Source organism: Pyrus communis, chromosome 16 (genome assembly GCF_041283825.1).
Source record: "Pyrus communis isolate YQ-2024b chromosome 16, ASM4128382v1, whole genome shotgun sequence".
NCBI lineage: Eukaryota > Viridiplantae > Streptophyta > Magnoliopsida > Rosales > Rosaceae > Pyrus > Pyrus communis.
This window is the reverse complement of record NC_142580.1, coordinates 23,544,132-23,552,046: the sequence shown is the minus strand read 5'-3', so window position 1 is coordinate 23,552,046 and position 7,915 is coordinate 23,544,132.

Here is a 7,915-nt window from a genome sequence, read left to right as displayed (position 1 = left end):
TCCAATGTCATCAAATTTAACTTCTTTGGATTTTGTGGTTTCAAGAACGTCCTCTTTGATGAATTCATGACATTCCCTACTTTGCACCTTTGGAAGGGCTTCCAAGATGTCTTTTTCACTTTCTTCTTCCTTGGAATTCATGAACCCGCAAGGAATAGGGATATTTGTTGGAATGGGGTTAGAACTAATTGGAACAACCTTACTTGAATTAGATGGCGTAGGAGCAATAAGTGCTTCTGACAAAGGTGCTTCAAATCCTCCCTTCGGATTTACAATGGTTGAACTAGGGAGTTTGCCTTGGTCGCAAAATTGTCCTACGAACTCCGCTATCTGCCCAATTTGCTTTTCCAAGTGGTCCAACCTTTTGTCTTCTTGTCGAGCCTCATTGTCTTGATTTTGTGAGCCCTGCACCAAACAAATTAATTCGTTAAGCTTTTGATTATAATCTATTGACGAACTTAAATTTGGTTGGGCATATTGAATATGAGGTTGTGGTGGGTGTATAGGTCTTGAATAGAACTCCTCATATGGCTGCCAATATCCTTCTTCTTGAACATGTTGAGGTTCCCACCACATAGAGTTTGAATGATCACTCCAATCTGAACTGTAAGTATTGGAAAACACGTTATTCCTTGATTGAAGATCAAATATATCAACACTTTGCATTTGAGACCTTTCCATGAGCTGTGACAAAAGAGAAGCATTATCAAGTGCCATGTTGTTCTTCTCTAGTATTTGAATTCAACAAACAAAACAAAAATCAAAAACTAAAACTAAAATACATAACAGAAACAAACAATCCAAGAGATTAGCAAATTTGCTAATCCCCGGCAACGGCGCCAAAATTTGATGCGAGATTTATACGCACACAAATTAAACCCTCTTTTCGTCAAATTGTAGTATATTTATAAGTAGGGATCGTTCTAGACCGGGGATTAGGAGGGATTGTTAACCACTTGGATTTGACTCAAAAACGTAAAATAACAATATGAAACACTATACTAGACTCAAAGAATGCAAAACTAAACTTTAAAACACTAAAACAAACCAAAAGACTCAAAACAACACAAACACACTCAAATCTGCCTAAAAACCACTTTCTGGGCAGATTTGAGCACAAACACAAATTTGGACGAATTTGTGTAACAAAATGACTCAAAACTCTTATAAACACAAACTAAGACACTTTCTAACTAAATTAGACAATAAAGTAAAGGGGGATTTTAATTTGACGAATTTAAACTAAAAGAACAGATTGTAAGTAAAAGCAAAATGTAAATGTGAATGTGTGATAGAATTGAATGGAATGAAGGCTAGCTAAGGGGTTCATCTCCATACATGTTATACTTGCATAATAAAATGATTTCCAATTGCATTTCAATAAACTATGATACTCAACACCCCAAGTTAACCGTGATGCACTAATTAACCTTCAAATCTTCCTAACGTTATTGAATTGGATGATGCATGCGACAATTCAATACATTCCCCACAAATCCTCAACATGAATGCATAGAAGAGGTACAAGCAAGAATCATTACGCTCTATGAAAATTATAAGTGTTGACGAGGCATTCGTTACTATGATTGCATGAAACTTATGCCAAGAATTTGTTTAACACGATTGTTTATAAGCAACCTCCACTACTTGCGAATATAAGTTCGTAACTATTAGGTGAAACTCACTTATATTCTAGCGTCATATTCATGCATGAAAATTAAGCGCGCATTCTCAATAAACATACATAAATAAGTTATCAATCAAACGGTTAAACAAATTGAATCCACAACTTATGAAACGCAATTAGAAGTAATCAAATCAAAATGCAAGCATAAACATATATTTCGAATCCCCCCCCTAGCCAAGGGGGGTTTAGTTCTTCATAATATTGAAATCAAAGAAACATCTAAACATTCCAACAACTCAAACTTGAATTGTATGAACGTTTAGGCACTCTTCTCTTCCATTCCTCATACGTACAAAACAAAGAGTATTGAAATTAAACATTGAAATCAAAGAAACACCTAAACATTCCAACAACTCAAACTTGAATTGTATGAACGTTTAGGCACTCTTCTCTTCCTCTTCGTTGTAGCACAAGGTCTAAGGATAGTTTGATGGTGTGAATGGTTTGGGGAGTGATGGAAATGGAAGAGGAGTGGTGTTTGGATTTGTAGGGAATTGGTGGATTTGCACGGCAAAGGGGGAGGGGTTTTGGTGAATTTCTGAATATGGAAGAATGAATATGAGAATGAATGCAATGGATGCTTATTTATAGATGAAATGGGGGGAACATGACAGCTAGGAAAGCATGTGAAAGCTGGAATTGCATGTGTGTGCATGTGAAATCTGCCAAGATGCATGTGGTTTGGCTGAATTGAAAGGAGAATGTGCACGGTTTTGAGAAGTTTGAATATGCATGTGAATTAAAGCTAGAGTGATGATGATGAATGCATGTGCTTTGACAGGAAATGAAGGACATAATGCACGGTTTTGAGAGGAATTGTGCTGAAAATGAATTAAAGGATGCATGTGAATTATTTATGAAGGGAATGCATGTGCAAGGATGGAAATGGGATGCTGGAAAGTGGAGGGAGAGCCACGGCAATGATGATTTCTGGTGGTGTATGTTTGAATGGTGCATGTGGGTGAATGTGTGGCTGAAATGTAAAAGGGGGAAGCTGATGAATGCATGTGCACGGCATGGGTATTTTCTGGAATGTTGAATGTGCATGTGAAGTGGCTGATTAGAATCTAGGGTGCATGTGGAGTGGCTTTGTGGCTGAAATGATGAAGTGAGATGCATGTGAATGCAAAGGGAGGCCATGGCAATGAGTGGTGTGAATGATTGAATGTGCATGTGGGTTGATTATTTAAAGGGAGTGCATGTGGATTAAAGGTTGGAATGAACATGAAATGCACGGTTTTGAGAGGATTTCTGGTGGTGAATGGGTGTATGTTTGAATGATTAAAGGGTGTGGAAGATGGCTGGAAAGTGTATGAATGGTGGAGGAAAGGTGGAAGTGCATGTGGAATGTGATGGGAATGCAAGAGGGGGGAGCTGGAAATGCATGTGTGATGCACGGCTTTTGGGCAGATTGTTGGTGAAAATGTGTTGATGGTTTATGGAGATGCATGTGCAATGGATAAAGAAAAGGTTTAAATGTCCTAGAACTAAAGAGAACAAGGTTCCAACACTTTGGTCTTCAATTAGGTCTTCAATTTCGTCCAACACTTTGGCTCCAAGCATAAGCTATCCATCCTTAGCCCAAAAGTGCTCCAAAAGTCTCCAAAATGCATCTTTTTGCTCCTTTAGCCCTTTGGACCTACAAACACACGAAAATAGCTTAAAGTACTAAAATAACTAAAGAAACATAACGTAAATGCACGAGAACAAGCCATTTAAGTCGCATGAATATGCTCCTATCACTTGTCTTGATGTCACACACACTAATGACTCGAGACTAGTCACTCTCCCTGAGAGAAGACATGGCACGTACTGATCTTAACGGACTGTCAATGCCCAATTGACAATCCTATGACTAGGAACGTTTAGGATGTGTCAACGAAAGAATGGTCTCATGAATCTAACTTCTTTAGATCGCATTCTTCCAATCACATATTCCTTGGACTTATCGTTTAAGCATATAACATTTAAATGAGACGGCTCAAACAATAATCTTTGCCCTTTACATTTAAACTACATTAGTTTAACTTTGTGAAATGTCCGTAAAGTATCATCATATGATTGGTTTTAGGGCACATTTCCAACACCAACCAGTTTCTCTAGTCAAACAATTAAAAGAAGAAACTAATGTGCATCCAAGACTTGGTCTAAGTAAAGATTAAAAAATTAAAGCTTGACCAAGAACATAATACAAAAATGTGAAGACAATGCAACCTTGGTATACAACGATTTAAGTGTTAATGCATAAAAGTAGTTTTGTGGCTAGGCTAGCTAACAAGAACAAAAGAGGAAGCACTAAGCTCAAAAACATTATATTGAAAAATGCAAAATATCCTAGTCAAAAGAACAAGGGAGGCAGCTAAGGTTTTTAACGTGGGAGCTGCAAGTTTTGTGTCCACATAGGGACAAAAGACACTTGTCAATGCAGAACACGATCAGAGCAAATGTAAAGCTGAGTTTTCAACCTTGGACTGAAATTGTCAGTAAGCCCATGTGGGTTGACTTAAAATGTGTGTCCAGACAAGTGGACATCAGTGAGAATTTTTTACCAGACAACATAACTAGATAGAATGAACTCAAGTTTATGCATGAGGTGTATATGAATAAACAAACCTTTTGTGTTGATGATTGTTTTCAGCTAATTCCCATGGACACATAATCCAGCAAAATAAACCCATAACAGAGTTGTAGTGTCAAACTATCTAGGGGCATGTATGGTATCATTTACAAGTTTTGACAAAGAAAGCCAAACATTTAATTCTAGACTTTACAATAATCATGTTCAAATATTTCTTTATCAAATTCTTCTATTTTATTATGCTCATCATTTTCTTTTAAGTTCTCTATATAATAATGATCTTGACTACTCGATTCTTCTATTCCTATGCTTTTATATGCTTCTAAAGTATTACTTTGATCAATTATGGTTATACCGCTCTTAAAAAAATGTTACGTTACAGTTCATAAACAAAAAACTTTGCAAACTTTTCATAAAGTTTAAGCCTAAAATAAATGGGTATGATCCCACTGGTGAAACAAATGTTCATGGTAAATTAAATTGTTGTTTGTCTATTCTGAGAGACTCATTATTAATTCAATGTGTCAAATAAGCTAATCTCTCATCAAACTGTGTTATTATAACTGGTTTTGCTAATTTATGCCTACATTTTTTCGGTACTAATTATTCTCTTACAAGACTTCTAATACTTACTGTATCTATCATTGCAGTTGTTTGCATTTTGTAATCTTTTGCTCATTCTATTTCATAATTTAAGGTAATTAAAGAACTGTTGTTTGGTTTTCTATACTAGGAACAATATTTCCTAATATTTCAGTACTCTCCTCTACTGAATTAACTTTTAATAACCTATTATTATAACACTTTTTACATAATATTGAATATGTATTACAGTATTTATTTGCAACAGCTTATGTAACATCCCACATCGCCCAGCGGAGTGATCCTTAAATGTATATTCCCATCCCTACCTAGCATGAGGCCTTTTGGGAGCTCACTGGCTTCGGGTTCCGTAGGAACTCCGAAGTTAAGCGAGAAGGGGGCTAGAGCAATCCCATGATGGGTGACCCACTGGGAAGTTGCTCGTGAGTTCCCAAAAACAAAACCATGAGGGAATGGTAAGCCCAAAGCGGACAATATCGTGCTACGGTGGTGGAGCGGGCCCGGGGAGTGATCCGCCCCGGGCCAGGATGTGACAATTTGGTATCAGAGCCTAACCCTGGTCGTGGTGTGCCGACGAGGACGTCAGACCCCTAAGGGGGGTGGATTGTAACATCCCACATCGCCCAGGGGAGTGATCCTTAAATGTATATTCCCATCCCTACCTAGCACGAGGCCTTTTGGGAGCTCACTGGCTTCGGGTTCCGTAGGAACTCCGAAGTTAAGCGAGAAGGGGGCTAGAGCAATCCCATGATGGGTGACCCACTGGGAAGTTGCTCTTGAGTTCCCAAAAACAAAACCGTGAGGGAATGGTAAGCCCAAAGCGGACAATATCGTGCTACGATGGTGGAGCGGGCCCGGGGAGTGATCCGCCCCGGGCCGGGATGTGACAATTGGTTCCACATCACCCAGGGGAGTGATCCTTAAATGTATATTCTCATCCCTACCTAGCACGAGGCCTTTTGGGAGCTCACTGGCTTCAGAGTTCATCGGAACTTCGAAGTTAAGCGAGTAGTGCGCGAGAGCAATCCCATGATGGGTGACCCACTGGGAAGTTGCTCGTGAGTTCCCAAAAACAAAACCGTGAGGGAATGGTAAGCCCAAAGCGAACAATATCGTGCTACGGTGGTGGAGCGAGCCCGGGAAGTGATCCGCCTCGGGCCGGGATGTGACAATTTGGTATCAGAGCCTAACCCTGGTCGCGAGTGTGTCAACGAGGACGTCGGGCCCCTAAGGGGGGTGGATTGTGACATCCCACATCACCCAGGGGAGTGATCCTTAAATGTATATTCTCATCCCTACCTAGCACGAGGCCTTTTGGGAGCTCACTGGCTTCGGATTTCATCGGAACTTCGAAGTTAAGCGAGTAGTGCGCGAGAGCAATCCCATGATGGGTGACCCACTGGGAAGTTGCTCGTGAGTTCCCAAAAACAAAACCGTGAGGGAATGGTAAGCCCAAAGCGGACAATATCGTGCTACGGTGGTGGAGCGAGCCCAGGAAGTGATCCGCCCCGGGCCGGGATGTGACAACTTACTACACTTTTGACATTTTTCTGGCCAACCTAAATTAATGTATTTATACTCTTCTTCATGTTCTTCTTCTATAAATGCATACATATACTCTTTTAAATCACTATTTAAACTACTTAAATCTTCTGAATTTGAATTTGTCATATTAATACTTTCTATGTTGTATATACTCTCATTATCACTCAAATCATCTAAACTATATATTGATTGTATATCTTCATCTTCTTTTAATTTAAATAACTCTATGAAATTTACTTTATCACTTGGTTGTTTACCTAATTTTGGACACTTTGGTCTAATATGTCCAAAATAACACTTACGATTACTTTTATCTTTTGGTGCTTTATATTTTCCTATCCATGGTCTACCACTTATTTTCCTAAATTGTTTGGAAATTTATTTTCTCTTCTGATATGTTCTTGAAGGTCTTATGTTGAAATTCTTATGTTGTTTTTATGGTTTGTATGACTTATAGTTCTTTTTGTATATTTTCTTATGCTTATTCTTCTTATAACAACCATACTGTTGTGGTAAATCTATATTTTTACTAATCATGTAAAATAGTTTCCTAATCTGTCTCTTAACTTTTATTTGGCTATACTCTTGTCCAGGTATATCATATATATGTTGAATTCTAGATCATATTGCAATATCATTTTTCTATGGATGTTTTTGTCATTCATTCCAAATCTTTTCACCTATTGGTCCTTTTATTTTTGTCATACAAGTATCTAATAAATTAATATCACTAATTCTACATGTCGTTCCTAAATATTTAAAGAAATCTGATGACACACCCCGACCCAGAAAGTCCACTAGGACTCCGAATTGAGTTGTGCTGGCCGACACCTGGAAGGTGACGAAGCCATAAAGTGCAGTGATGTGGAAAATATGAATAAATTTGAACTTAAAAGTGCCTAAATATAAGAGTGCGCTGTGAGTAAGAATGAACCTATTTCACACATGATATCAGAGCATAAGTACAGTACAGTAAGATAAGGTGAGAATTATACCATCGAAGGAAATCGTCTACACCAAGATTTGCCAAGAATCCTCGTCGATACGAAAGCTCAACTATTAAAACCTAGAGGGGTGAAAAACAAGGGTGAGTAGGCCTGAAAATAAAGTTTTATAAAAACCTTTTTGAAAATGTTATAACCCCTCGCTATAAAACCAGTATAGTTTCCAAAATAAACATACTACGTATAGTAAGAAAATACTTACTGTAGCCTGCAAAATCTCAAGAATTCATTACGGCACAATATCTCCTAAATAAGGGCATGACATCCATAATCACAAAATCTCACATAAGTAACATATCATATCGGGTGCTCATCAACACATCCTGACACACGAGTTTATGCAGAGGTATTCTGACATGAACAGGACTGGGTGTAATAATAATATACGCTCTAGTACGTACTACAATCACGTGAAGACTGGCGATATGCGCATCACATACAAGTCGAAGTTGCCTATGGCAACCTGTACAACAAGACTAGTATCTACAATGAATCCAA